This window comes from Ambystoma mexicanum, chromosome 5p, assembly GCF_040938575.1.
Source record: "Ambystoma mexicanum isolate Mex_15411 chromosome 5p, UKY_AmexF1_1, whole genome shotgun sequence".
Taxonomy (NCBI): Eukaryota; Metazoa; Chordata; class Amphibia; order Caudata; family Ambystomatidae; genus Ambystoma; species Ambystoma mexicanum.
The window spans coordinates 1,349,259,580-1,349,275,218 of record NC_090930.1 but is presented as its reverse complement, the minus strand read 5'-3'; the positions used below and the strand labels follow the sequence as shown (position 1 = coordinate 1,349,275,218).

The following is a 15,639-nucleotide window of genomic DNA, read 5'->3' as shown; positions in this document are numbered from 1 at the left end:
AAAATCATCAAAAGACACAGCCTCACCTGCTACAACTACGCTGACGACACACAAATAATCTTCAAAATACAAGACACTCAAGAAGAAAACACAACACTAGAGAACTGCCTTCGTGATGTATTCAACTGGATGAACTCGAATTACCTCAAAATTAACCCAGGCAAAACAGAGATAATGGGCCTCGTTACAAGTCAGCCGGTACGGAAACAACGGTGTCGGTAAATCCGCTGTCACTGTTGTTTCCGAACCGGCTGATTCAGAGTCCTGCAGGCGGGAGGTGTCACTCACGCCAGGTCTGACCTGGAGGGAGTAACACCACCCGCCTGCAGGCGGACATGGAAACACCGGCTCTGTCATAGACGGAACCGGTGTTTCCATGGTCCCCATCCCCATGGAGTCATACGGGACTCCATGGGAAAGGGCTTAACAGAATTCCACCTCCAGAATTACTGGGTCACCAGGGTTGTAATGCCCCGGTGATTCTGGCAATCACAGAGGTGGAATGGAATTACCGGGCCGGCGGCAGCCTGCCGGTGTTTATGGCACGGCTACCGCGGGACTCGTAATGAGGCCCAATGATCGTCACAAAAAACGAAGGAGGCAACAACTACATTCTTTGGCCAAGAGAACTCGGTACAACCCCAGCGCCATCGTCAATTGTAAAAAACCTGGGTTACTGATGGACAACAACCTCAATCTAGAGCCACAAGTAAACGCTTTACTCAAGAAATGCTTCTTTCTCCTGCGAGCGGCAAAAAGGATCCTATTATTTCTATCATACCTGTCATTCGCCAACAAAACACTTACCATTATTGCTCTCATCATGTCCAGAGTAGATTACGCCAATAGCCTAGAGTTGGGTATGCCTGAACGACTCCTAAAAAAACTACGATGCATACAAAATGCGGGAGACAGACTGCTTCTCAAACTACCCAGAAGAAAACACATCACACCTGCGCTAAAACACTACATTGACTAAAAATAAAACAACAAATAAAATTCAAATCATGTGCATCATGCACAGAGCAATACACAACCAAGGGGCAGAATTCCTGAGAGACAAATTACGCCTACATCAGCCATGTTTAGAAAGATGTATAGGTAATTAAATCATAATCCTATTTTTGTTTGTAGGGTCTCCTTGTGTTGGTATTAGTTAGACGTTTGGACACTTATAAATATTGCCATATGTGTTTCATGATGTTTTAGAAAATTGTGTTTTTTGTACTTTATGAATTTTTGTATCATATAATAAAATGTATGTTTTGTAACTGTGTTGTATGTCCTCGCACTACTTAATGACAAATCATCTTTTGCATTTATACTGTTTTCAGAAAGGCAACTGTCATTCAGGAAGTCAAGCAGATTCTTGAGGCTAATATTATTGAATGCCCCTGGTCTTCCCCCATCGTGTTGGTGGCAAAACCCAATGGGAGCTGGAGATTCTGTTTTGATTTCAGGAAAGTCAATGCCATATCTGCTCTTGGTGCATAACCGATGCCACGCATTGATGATCTGATTGACTGGTTGGGTAACACAGTCTATCTCTCTACAATAGACCTTACACAGTGATATTGGCAGGAAGGTCTGTTATACGGTACTGACAAAGAAAAAATGGCCTTTGCAACAGCCGTGGGTCTGTTCCATTTTAAGTCCTCCCATTCAGACTACATGGGGCCCCCGCAACTTTCCAATTGTTAATGGATAAGATTTTACAACCATACTCTGATTTTTGTGGAGCCTATATAGATGACAATGTAATACACAGTAAAACCTGGGAAGACATTGTCTATCACCTCTATATTGTGTGAGAAACCTGACAGTATCCTCACACATACACCCCTTGAATCCTCTCCTCAGGTGGCCAGGGAAAGACCATTGCTTTTGGATCATGACCTTGGGGGCGGAGATGCGAGGGAGAATCACCTGGGGGGGGGGGGTCCTTGGGGATTGGGGAGAGGATATCCACTGGCTGCAGGTAGAGCCGACAAGTGCAAGGGAGCAACCAGCAGGAGTGAGCCCAGGCCGATTGTTGCAGGCCTGGAGGGAGAATCATGCATCCCAGGAGGCAGCCGAGATGGGACCTGCAGGAGAGACAGGATGCCGGCAGATGACCCCAAGAAGCTGTGGAGCCAAGGGCTGTGAGAAGGGAAACAAAGTCACTGACAGCGTCCGCGTGGAGAAAGCAGAGCTGCCAGCAATTGTACGTTCTGAATACTGAAAAGGCATCGTAGGTTCATCCTTTCTACCTTTTTCCCCCCCTCTGCTCTTAAATATTGTGTTTTTAATGTTTGCACCACCCTTGTTCCCTCTCTGCCCTGTCCTCGCTTTGAAACAGTGTTTTCTTATTGTATAAGCGCCTAACAAGCAAACAATAAATAAACAATAAATAAATATGGAGAGAAGGTGAAGAGTGAGCGGGGCTCGCTGTCTGAAGAAAGTGTGTCAGCGGATCAGAATCCAAGAGAACAGCCGCCCAGAGGAGACGCCAGGGACAGTTGAGTGACAAGGGAAGATCACTCAAACCGGGGCACTACTGGGGGCTGTGGGAAAACCAAATTAGATGCCGAATTAATGAAAAAGTATGCACAAGATTAAATGAACCCAAGGCAACGGGGTGAGAGAAATATTAAGGACAATATAAAATGCAAGCAACAGAGTAAAACATCAAAGTTATTGAATACCGAACTAAATGAAGGCTTTTGGCAAAGCTATGACCAGATGAAAAGTTTGTGGGAAATACATATACCGCATATTGAAAGCAAAGCATGAACTGTATGAAATACATGGAAAGCAAGTATGAAACATAGTGAGAAAGTATGAAAGCAATCTGGTGAAGGAACAAGAACAACACAAATTGAAGTATATGCGGAAAAACATTGTGGCAAAGTCAAGAGACTGGCAAAGAAAAGAACACAGTGTGGCAAAGCCAAGAGGCTTGCAAGGAAAAGCCAAAGTGAGTGTGAATCATCACACAGGTGCAGATACAGAGGTACCTGTGTGGGCTGAAGAGCCTAGGGATCATGGGTTGCGTGACCTGTAATGGATGGACAACTGCGCCTAGACCGGGGAAACCCTATTTGTGAAATCCAAAGTGGTTGCTGAAGAGAAACAGGAAAAAGCAATCGGATTGAACAGAAGCAGTATAAAGTTGATCTGGAGCTGCTTTTGTTGAACTTTGAAAGATTGAGAATAATTACAAGTTGATTGTCTTGAAATTGGGGAAGTAAACCCCGGGACTTTGTGGAATTCTCTTGAACTTGGGGAAGGGCACCCCAAGACTTTGGGGCATTGTCTTGAACTTGGGAAAGGGAATCCTGAGACTGTGTGGAACTGTTTAGAACCTGGGGGAGGGGAGTTGAAAAGTAATCCAGGAGCTGAAATAGGCTCGGGTCTTTATTTGGAACACTATTTCTTTTATTGCTGTCATGCCTACACATTGTTTAGCTTTAGTTGTGAGGGCAAGTATAGGTTTTGGACACAACAGACTTTTAAGTTGAACTTTCTGACTCAGTCTTTCCTTAGTGTCTTTAGGTAGGGAAATCTCACCTTAGTATAGGGCAAGTTAGGCATTCGACCATCCTGACATTTGAGTTAATAAATCATTTATGTCTGAACTTTGAATCTGTTTTCTGTGTCTTGCCTCATGATGCCTTCACAACTGTCATGCCAGTCTTAAGGAAGGAAATCTAAAAAAATGTAAATTGGCTCAATCTGCAGTCAAATATGTAGGCTTGTTTGTGGGGAATGGTACCGTAAAGCCCCAACAAGAAAAGGTTAAAGCTGTGCTCGATACCCCCACACCAAGAACAAAGAAAGACCTTTAAAGAAGTTTGTGCTTTGCAAGAACCTCTTATGCGTTTTGAAATTAAAGAACTGAACTGCCTATGAGAACTAGTGAAAAGTAACAATATCATAAGAGTTAGAAAGTGTCCCAGGAAATTGTGTTGTTTTGAAAAGCTGGAAGATTTGAACTCTTGGTCAAGGGAACTCCTTTGTTTTTGGAACTATTTTGAACTTGGGGAATGTAAGGGAGGCATGGTATCTCAAGTATGAAACTGACCCAAAAGGTATGATTTGTAAAACCTATATTCAATTCTCGGGGTTTGGAAAAACCCCTACTTTGCCCTATTGCTAAAATGGGAGTAGTCTCTACCATCAAATAATAAAGAAAACACAGTCCTAGTTAGTCTCTGTCCAATCAAAATGGCATGTACTAACAAAACCTAATGCCTGCCCTATCTCTTATACAAAAAGTGTGCAAAGGGGAATATGTACGCAAACGAAAATCAGTGTTAGAACATAAAGAATCAAAGTGGCTGAGTCAGCTCTCCTCCCGACATTGGACAGCATGGAGTAAGGCGATCCCCGTAGACAGGATGACACACTCCGGCTCAGGTTCTCAAAACAAAGCAGTTCAAAACATGGATCGAGGCCCACTTTTACAACGTTGAAAACATTCCTTCACAGTTCAACAAAAGGGTTCACAGTTCAAACAAAAGTTCACAAGGGTCTCCCTCAATCAGGCTTAGACCTCTAAAAGTAAAAGTTCATGTAGGTTTCCCTCTGTTGGGCTCAAACCTCTAAATCACAGCACTTGTAGGGGTTCCCTTCCCCAAGCTTTATTCGCATTTGTTAGGGGTTCCCTTACCCTAACTTATCAGACTTTCAGTCTCCCTCAGTCGAGCTCAGACCTTTTTCTGATGTCGAAGAGTTTCAAATGTGCAAGGCTTTTACAATGGACCTCCGCAGGACCACTTCGACTTACGCTTCCACTCGCACTCTTGTGTTATTTGCCCCAGTGCTTCTTTGTCTATGTAGTTCAATATCATTTTATACACACAAATGAAGAGACGGGAATCATAGAGGCAACTACAAAACACTTTTGCAGTGTTCTGTTGCAGGGAACTGCTGAGCAAGACGGTGTACACCATATATCTTGTCACAATAAATATCAACTATTGACATGAATTCATTGACAATAGATTTGGAGGAATCTGTCATGAAAGGAGGTTCATGGAAGATGTGGTCCCGGTGGAAACTCCGCTAGTCCTGTTTCTATCTCTCTGCAACTATGTATCTCTTCCCCTTTAAAAGCAGGGAAGCCACGCCCCCTCAATGCGTTGCAACTGTGTTGCGGTTTCCTCGCTCTCTGGTTCTCTCGTAGTTCCAGCCTTCCTTCGTTTCTACCTTCCTTACAGGAGTTCCCAGCTATCCTGACCACTTTGCTCCCGTCTCGGTGCCTTCATTCTTGGGGTAAGAAGTTTTCCACTTGCAGGGGTTTCTTTTTTTCACGTTAGTACGGTGACCTTATGTGCTTGTACCATTCTCTCCTTCTTATACCAACTTAACCTCCTTCTATCTTTTCCCCTGATATTTTCCTTGGTTTCCTTTCTCCTTCTATTTTTCCACCGAAGTTTCATCTTCCTGTCTCTGGTCCTCTTCCGCCCTCCATTTTTTTCTTCAGAACTACATTTCCCAGTTCGCATCTTGCCTTCAGAGTTTTGTCTCTTCTTCGTCCGCTGGATCTCCATCATACCAGCCTTCAGGATCAGATTTAAAGAAAGAACAGTTACTTTTCAACTTACCTGATTTATCAAGTCATTCTACTGGATCGGACAAGCCATCACCTCCACACCTTCTTGCCATTCCATCTATAGGGGTTTTTTGTGCCACAGGCTTTTTCCCCTCCGTGGTCTGCACAGGGGGATTGTCATTTCTGTCTGTGACTGTTACTCAGCACGACAATTGTGGCGAACTCCCGGAACAGACCTTACCTCTTCACAAAAAAAGGAACGCCTGATCTCTCGGCAACGACTCTTTCCAGATCCGACCTCTCCTCCGGTGAATCGGATCTCGAAGCACAGGTGAGCCCCACTTTTGATGACAGTTTGCAACGCCAAAAGATGGCTACGGCAGAACAGGTCCAGGAGTTGCTGAACGCAGTTCAGACCCTGTCTATGGAAGTACAGGGGGTTAAGGCTGAAAATGCAACTCTTCGCCAGATAGTCGCTGCCAGAGACGCCCACCAGACTGATCTTCCACCCTTGTCTTTAGCAGTTGGGAAGTTTGATGGAGCACCCAAGAGAGTTAAGGAGTTCCTGGATGCCTGTATGGTATATTTCACATTTAGACCGGCTACCTACGCTTCGGATCGCACCAGAGTGGGTTTTCTCATCTCTAACATGATTGGAAATGCCCTGGCATGGGCCACTCCATTGGTTACATCCAATAATCCGATTCTACAAGACTACAACGCCTTCACTACGCTTTTTCGACAGACTTTTGAGAGACAAGAGATCGGAATCGCAGCCGGCGAAGCCTTGTTTGATTTCAAACAGGGCACAATGGATCTTTTGTCATATATTTCGAGTTTCAAACGACTGGCTGCAGAAGTAGATTGGCCTGAACTGGTCCAATATACAGCATTCAGAAGGGGCTTACATGAGGATCTGAAAGACGAGTTGGCGCGAGTACCCAGACCTACTACCTTGGCTGATCTTTTTACGCTCGTACTTCAAATCGAATACAGGATATCGGAGCGTAGATCTGAGAAAAAGAAGAGTCGAAACCCAATGTTACCTGTATCAGGATCTCCTTCATCCCTACCACTATCTTCAAACCGTACTGGGGACGAACCGATGCAAATCGGCACGGCCAGGGGACCTTTGTCATCTACAGAACGAAGCCGACGCCGGGACAAGGGTTTATGTCTTTACTGCGCCTCTGATTCTCACCTGTTGAGGGATTGTCCTGAGGTTCCCCCACGGCGTCGGGGAAACGACGGACCCCGGTCTTAGAAGGAGCCGCTTACCGGGGTTCAGTCAAAGGCTCACCTTGTGCATAAACATCAGGAGAGGACTCTCGCCTCATGGTTCTTCAAGCAACCATATCCAAGAAGAACCAACAAAAAAAAATGTCTTAGCCCTTATTGACAGTGGAGCTGCAGGAAACTTCCTTGATATCCATTGGGCCAAACAAGAAGGCATCCATCTTGTTGATAAACCGGAAGAACAGAAGGTAGAAGGTGTGGATGGCTGTCCGTTAAGTTCTGGGCCTATTGTTCAGGCTGCAGTGGACCTTCAGCTTTGTATCTCCCAGCATCATGAAACCCTCACTTTTGATGTTATAAGAGCAGCTCACTTCCCAATCATTCTGGGAATTCCGTGGCTTTGCAGACACAACCCGACGATCAACTGGTCTCTTAACACCCTGAAATTTTAATCCGAGTACTGTGATCAACGATGCGGAGTTTCCCGAAGCAAGGTTTCCAACAAGATGAAAGAAGCTGTGGTGACTTTTCCGTCCTTCTCATCAGATTCGCCCCCAGTCCATAATATTCATTCTATCTTCCAAGAGTTTGTCGACGTATTCGAAGACAAGTTACCTAAGGCTTTGCCTCCACACAGACCCGAGGACTGTGCTATTGACATTCTGCCTGGCTCTTCGGTCCCATTTGGACGCATGTTTTCTTTAACCATTCCTGAAAAACAAGCACTAAGAGAGTATTTAGATCAAAACCTTCAAAACGGTCTCATCCGACCATCTAAGTCTCCAGCTGGGGCGTCTCTATTTTTTATTTCCAAGAAAGATTCGAAAGAATTACGTCCTTGTATTGATTATAGGGGCCTGAATAAGATCACAGTGAAGGATCGATACCCAATGCCTCTAATAAGGGATATACTGGAAGCCGTAGAAGGATCACGCTTGTTCAGCAAACTTGACCTCAGAGGTGCCTACCACCTTCTCAGGATTAAAGAAGGGGACGAATGGAAGACGGCGTTCCGTACTCCCTTTGGACTGTACGAATACCGGGTGATGCCCTTCGGCCTAGTCAACGCCCCGGCAGCCTTTCAGAGGTTTATGGACCACCTTTTTGCTGACCTTCTGTTTGTCTCAGTTATTATATACTTAGATGACATCCTGGTTTTTTCGCGACACCCTCAACAACACCAGGCTCATCTCACAGAGGTCATGCAGCGACTAAGACGGCATCAGCTGTTTGCAAAACCGGAGAAATGTCTCATTGCAGTATCTTCAGTACCCTATCTAGGTTTTATACTATCCGAACAAGGAGTAGAGATGGATCCCAAGAAGGTTTCCGCAATTCTTGCCTGGCCCTCCCCTTGCAATGTGAAAGAGGTACAAGCTTTCTTAGGTCTTTCCAATTTTTACAGGAGATTTATCGCCAACTCCTCAGAGCGGGTACTACCTATCACAGCCTTATTAAAGAAAGATGTTCGGTTCGAATGGAATTCTTTAGCAGAACAGGCATTCTGCGGGCTTAAGCAAGCCTTTTGTTCTGCACCCATCCTGAAACAACCCGATCAGAGTCGACCTTTTATTGTTGAGACTGATGCCTCTGCTGGAGCCCTAGGAGCCGTGATTAAGCAAGAACATAATGGAGTGGAACATCCGATCGCATATCTCTCTCGCACTCTATGTCCCAGCGAGATCAATTACTCCGTAATTGAAAAGGAATTGTTGGCCATTAAACAAGCCTGCTCTGAATGGAGAGATCTTCTCCAAGGATCAAGACATCCGTTGGAGATACGCACCGATCACAGTAATCTCAAGGTGCTTCAATATATGGAGTGCAGGAATTCCCGCCAAGCTCGATGGGCATACTTATTTGCTCAATATGATTTTTACATAACATACCTTCCAGGAAGTAAGAATATCCTAGCCGACAGTTTATCTCGCAGTCCCAACTCTTTCAATAATCCACCTTTTGAAGGCGAGGTGTTGTTTCCTAAAGTCCGTTTTATACAGGTCATTTCGAAATTCTTGATAGACGTCAAGAAAGCCTCTCCACAAGCCCTACTTCCGCTTCCCAGAAGTCTATCAAGCCGATTAACTACCAAAGAAAATCTATGGTTTTACCAGGGGAGACTTTTCATTCCGGACACTAGGTTACGAGCACGAATCCTTCATTGGGGTCATGATTCTAAAATAGCGGGACACAGGGGTGTCACCGCCACATCCGAACTCATAAGTCGGATGTTCTGGTGGCCAAAAATGCTTACTGACATCAAACTTTATGTACATTCCTGTCCTATCTGCGCCAGAAGTAAGGGATCCACATCTAAACCGGCGGGTTTGTTACATCAACCAAGACTACCTTTGACTCCATGGTCTCATGTCTGTACTGATTTTGTGGTGGATCTTTCCAGATCAAAGGGATTCACAATGATCATGGTCACAATTGACAGTTTCAGCAAGATGTGCCATTTTTCGCCCTTAAAGGGGATTCCCTCTGCTCCCGAAATGGCACAAGTGTTTTTGAGAGACGTGGTACGTCTCCATGGTCTCCCAGAAACGATCCTGTCAGACAGAGGTTCACAATTTACCTCAACATTTTGGAAGATTTTATGTGCTCTTTTGGGAGTAGAAAGAGCTCTTACTTCCGGATACCATCCTCAGTCCAACGGCCAAACGGAGCGACTCAACGCAACCATGGAACAATATCTGCGTTGCTTCGCCAATGAACAACAGGACAATTGGGCATCTCTCCTCCCCATGGCAGAATTTTCGTACAATAACACTGTTCATTCTGCTATCAAGATGTCCCCATTTTTCTGTGTCTTTGGTCGTCATCCTCGTTCTTTCCCTTTGAGTAACATCCCCAGTTCTTCTATACCTTCGGTGGACTCTCTTCTTGATGATATTGCTAGGATACAAAAGAATTCCATTACTAATTTACAGGAAAGTCGTCTCCGATATAAGCTCCAAGCAGATGCTCACCGCACTCAGGCTCCAGGATGGCAAGTGGGAGATAAGGTATGGCTATCAACAAGATACTTACCTAGATGGACTCATCCCTCCAAGTTGAGCCCCAAGTTTTTGGGTCCCTTCCCCATCACGGCCCGCATCAATCCGGTGGCTTTTCGACTGAGACTGCCTTCTCAGCTAGGCAGAGTTCACCCAGTCTTTCATTCCTCCTTGTTAAAGACCTATCTCCCGGATCTCCACCATCGGAAGAAGGTCTTTAAGTTGCAAAATAAGAAACCGGAGCCAGAAGTCTATGAGGTGGAACGTATTCTGGACTCTCGTTACCATAGAGGTAGACTACAGTACTTGGTTCATTGGAAAGGATACTCTCACGCGGAAGACTCTTGGGAACCTGTAACCAACATCTCCGCCCCCAGATGTATACGACAGTTCTATGCCCTTCACCCAGGTAAACCCGGGCCCGTCACCCCAAGAAGGGGACATACTGTCATGAAAGGAGGTTCATGGAAGATGTGCTCCCGGTGGAAACTCCGCTAGTCCTGTTTCTATCTCTCTGCAACTATGTATCTCTTCCCCTTTAAAAGCAGGGAAGCCACGCCCCCTCAATGCGTTGCAACTGTGTTGCGGTTTCCTCGCTCTCTGGTTCTCTCGTAGTTCCAGCCTTCTTTTGTTTCTTCCTGAAAGCCCTCCGTAGCGTTTCTTCCTGAGCTAATTTCTTCCTGCCTATCTGTCTACTGTTGTTACCTTTTTCTGCACGCAGTAATTCGAGGTTTTCTGACATTGTTTACTTTCACTTTCTGTCACGGCGCTCGCCGCTTTTCTTACTCCGCCTCTTTCAGTCCCTTTGATTCGCATCTTGCCTTCAGAGTTTTGTCTCTTCTTCGTCCGCTGGATCTCCATCATACCAGCCTTCAGGATCAGATTTAAAGAAAGAACAGTTACTTTTCAACTTACCTGATTTATCAAGTCATTCTACTGGATCGGACAAGCCATCACCTCCACACCTTCTTGCCATTCCATCTATAGGGGTTTTTTGTGCCACAGGCTTTTTCCCCTCCGTGGTCTGCACAGGGGGATTGTCATTTCTGTCTGTGACTGTTACTCAGCACGACAATTGTGGCGAACTCCCGGAACAGACCTTACCTCTTCACAAAAAAAGGAACGCCTGATCTCTCGGCAACAACTCTTTCCGGATCCAACCTCTCCTCCGGCGAATCGGATCTCGAAGCACAGGTGAGCCCCACTTTTGATGACAGAATCCCTCAAAAATAGAAATCAAACCCTGGGACATCATGTAAACAACTCTGATCCACCAGGGAGAAAAAGGTAGAAGATTTCACCTTTGAACAAACAACTAAATAATGACTGTGCTCGCGCCCATTTTCGTCTTTTTGTGACCATCACTCTGACAACAACGGGGTACATGCGATTGATTCTCCATAAAAGAAATGTTTCCGTCCTGAAGAAGGCCAACACACCTTTCTTGATAAAGGGTACTAGAGATAGTGCTTAATTGACAACATGGCCGAAACATGTCAACTATCAATGAGACTATAATTAGTGAGTCTCTTCTTTGTCTGGAGACCAGTCTAGGTCCATTTGAGACAATTCTAGATTGATGTGACTGAGAGATGATATTTACAGCCTTGTAATACCTGCAGAAAGAAATTTGACAGTATTGATGTAACATTTGTTTGTTTGCACAATTCCACTGTATTATCAACAAACCGCAGCATAATAATACAATAGAAATATGTTGTTGGATCGGAAAAGAGGATCTTAGTGCGACACTATCTGGATGGATAGTGGAGATTGTGAAATTTGATTGGTTTGGTTTCTCGCAGTGTGTGTGGGCATGCAAGTTGTCCCACTATACTCTCCTATGTAATAATATATCGATGAAGCCACCATGCTTTTCTGTGCCAGTTAACTGACAAGAGTTTATTCACTGGTTTATTATTCCAGAGCGTTCGCTGTCTTGGGGAACTGAACTTCATGGACCAGTTATGGTGATTACACACCAGGACATTGACTATACCAATTAGAAGTGGCAACCCCTAAAACCTAGATGGAAGGATTTTGAAGGTTCATTGCTTTTCCAGCTTTGAAAAGGGCAATCGGCCGAAACACGTGTCGCAATCTTGACTCACTCTCTAATAAACCAGTGAATAAACTCTTGTGAGTAAACTGGCGCAGAAAAGCGTGGTGGCATCATTGATATACTAATAATACAATAGTCACTCGTCAACCCCATTGTGTTTCAATTTTATGTTTTACTTCTGAAGATCTGATCACGAATGATTTTGTGTTTTTTACAGTAAAAGCACAAAATAAAATATATTCTTTCAAGTAAACAACATATTTTGTCTCGTGGTGGAGATAATTGACTAATTAAGTCTGAGAAAAAGTTTTATGCAAGTGTCACCAACAATATATATATATATATATATATATATATATATATATATATATATATATATATATATATATATGGGCGAAGAGAGGGGTAATCAGTTTTCCACTTATATTTTTTGAAGTTCAATATCACAAGCACAAGTGTTCAATGTTCACTTTTCACTTCCCCTTTTGCCCGGGTCAATCTTGATCATCATGCTTTTAAAAGTTAATTTACTTCATGGCTTTATAAAAAACATTTCACCTTTCGCGAAGACTTTCGAGTGGGCTACTTCCTTTCGCCGGACCACTCCGCTACTCTGTATCACAGGCTTCACAATTATCAGTAATTTTAAAGTTCACCTCAGGTGTACCTTTCTTCACGTCTCATCCACACGCGTGCAGCCTTTAATTGTAAGATATATTTTTGCCACTTAAATTTTTCCTTAACACACAACAGCCTTTTATCTTGCTCGCCAACTCACCGGCTTTATGCTTTCCTTTCTTGTCTTTGCCGTTTTAGTTCACGAGTCCAGGTTAATACCGCTGGCTTGGCCTCGCCTCCCCAACTCTGTCGTTCACCTGGGAGGGTCGTGGGTGCCTTTGAAACACAGTGCAGTGTTCTTGTCTAGGATTTGGCCTTCTCCACCTATCACTAAATGTTTTTTGGAGGCAACAACCTCCTGCAGGGAACTCCTGGGTTCCTTCACTATTGGTTCTCATCCTTCGATCCGCTGCTCTGCTCCAGTAGATTGGCCTTTACCCAGAAAGTTCTGCTGCTTCTCGTTTTCCCCTTTCTCAGAGTGTGTCTCTATGTTCCGCCTTTTATCGAAGTGGGGAGAGCTAATGGGTATCAAATGTATGATATTAAAGTAAAGTGCCTGACTTTGCCTGTCTTGATTAATGGGAAATGTCCATTGAGATATGTAAGGATTAGTCTGGTTACTCTCAGTCGCCCTGTTCCTCGGCCCAGTGTTTGTGTAGAAAGGGGGCGGGGGGTTGGAACATCAGAGAATCCTATGAAATGGGAGGGATCATGGGTATGGGAAAGTGGGGAAACTGCGTCTCACTATCAGTCACCTCATCCCCACTCCCCGAAGTGTCCTCACCAGGTGATCCTCCCTCACTGGTCCACCCCCAGGTTGTGGATCCAAAGTCGATGGCCATGTCCTGGCCACCTGATAGAGAGATCCCTGAGGGACTAGTAGACGAGACACCCTTTGGTTTCTCACAGGAAGGGGAGCTGATTACAAGCTAAGAGCTGGAAGAAGCTCTGAACTTTACTTTGAACAGGAAAATACAACCTTAGCAAAGGGCAAGTTAGGCCTCCGTCCATCCTGCCTTTTAAGTTAATAAAACCTTGTGAACCAAAATTGAACTGTTGTCTGTGTTTGACTCATGATGCCTTCAAAGCCCAAGTTAGGAAAGCATTATAACACACAGCTCATAATACAAGGGCTTCAGGCTGTGGTGACAGCAGTGTGCTTTTTTAAAAAATTGTCAGCAGAAACAGTGCACATAAATATTGCAAGACTTTAAGTTTCCCAGGAAATCACAGTGCCAGAGAAGACGCACCAAGAGATACTTTTGAGGCCAATGCGCAAGGTGTGAGAAGAGAGCTGGGGAGCCAGAACAATGGAGTAGGGGATCTGGGGCGCGTGACAGGGGTCCAATCGGGAGAGAGAGTTTTCGGTGTCCCTAGGGTGCAACATGGTACAGTGTCCTCGCTGATGTCTGCGGGTACATCATTGGTCAGGCTCGGTGTGAATGTCTCATCTCTTTGCCATTTCAAAATGTTCTGTCCAATTAGTACACAAAAAACAATCAGGGGATCTGATTGGAAATAACAAATAGCCTTAAGTGTTAACTAAGGTAACTGTTATAACACACAAAAACACTTTCAAGGAGGAATATTTCTTGTAATCTTGCTTCTTTCTTTAATTAATGTGTAAACTACCAGAGCCCCTAGATGGAAGAACTCCCTTTCCCTGTGTGGAGTGCCGGTCCCTAGGTAAGAGGTGATGGGCCGCCTATCTAATAGGGAAAGAACACTATTCAGATCTCTCTATCAGTGGCTGAACAAAATTTGACAAGGAGGCTGACCCCCATCTACTTTCATTCTGTTGACATTTCGTGGAGGAATTATTTCCTTGGGGCACCAGGGCCCTATATTACTTTTATTCACCATCCAAGAAGTGTGTCCACTGTATTATTGTAGATCGAGTGGTGATTTGTGGATCAGCCCAAACAATCTAAATAAAAATGAATTTGAGTCTTGGAGATTGATAACAGACCGGTTTGTGTTCGAACCAAGGTTGCAAGCGGCAACATTGTATGACGAAATCTGCAAAGAACAGAGTGAAAGAAGTATGTGATGTGTGACGCAAATATAATTGAATATCCAAGGAGCGATTTTAACTTTTGAAACCAGGGTAGATGCCATATACAGAGTGGTACGGCACCACGTGGGTGCTCATTCGAAGGACTCTGTTAAGCATCCAGCTGATAATGTAAAATTGTGAACTGTGAAATCAAAGTGGTCCTGCAACGGGTCAAGCCAAACCCTATGAACATTCAAAAGTCTTTGAAGCTAAATAAGAACTTTAATTGGTCTGAGCCCAGCTGAGGGAAACTAATTGTGAAAAGGGGATCTGAAGGGATCTGAGCCCGACTGAGGGGAATCTGGGGTGAGCCGTGAATCACCCGCGAACGGATATACTAATAGTAATTGGTCCGAGCCCGGCTGAGGGAGACTAATTGAGAAAAGGGATCTAAGCCCGGATGAGGGGGCTCCAGGGTGAAGTGTGAATCACCCTAGGTGAATATTTGGAAAGGAACTTTTTGTTTGATTGATTCATCAGGCCCTCTGAATAAAGAGACTTTTTGATAATCTAAGAGACTTGGGCGTAGAAGGCCCTGATGCGTGTATCAGAACTGTGTCCTCAGGCCGAAGAAGCCCAGGAGTATGCTATGCTCAAGTGTACTGCCTTGCCCCGTGCTGAAACGTGGGGGTAGGGAGGCCAAAGGCCTGAACTTCTTTCTTTTTTCATGAACATTCCCCCACACTATTTGTAACTTAGCAGTAAGAATTGGAAATAGTTGTTTTTAGTATAGGCCCTTTTATTTTGACGAAGACTCCACTAGGACTGCATTATTATTATTTTGATGGTCGTAGCTTGTTCCCATCTTAAATTTAGTTTTAGATAGGCGTTTATCACCCCCTCGATAAAGTTCAATAAACACCCTTGAACTGTGGTCACTTGTATCTGTCTTACTTTGATACCATGCCTTCCTTACAATAAGAAGAGCGTGAATCTTTATTGGGATATTCATACTCGTCTCAGTGAGGGACCAGAGTGGAGAAAGAGTCTGAATCATTACGTGACTACTAAAAACTTGTCCCAGTACAGAACATGTATAAAGAAAGAGTTGTAATCATCACCGGCTTATTCATACCCGCCCCAGTGAAGAATAAGTATACAGAAAGAGTGAGAATCAATCTTTAGCTACTCA

General features: G+C 44.4%; 1 protein-coding gene across 1 annotated transcript in view; it reads right to left on the bottom strand.

Moving 5' to 3' along the window:
• Window positions 1-15,639, bottom strand: part of LOC138481559 (fibrous sheath-interacting protein 2-like) — a 380,784-nt gene that overhangs the window by 115,568 nt on the left and 249,577 nt on the right. The gene's annotated exons all lie outside the window — the stretch shown is intronic.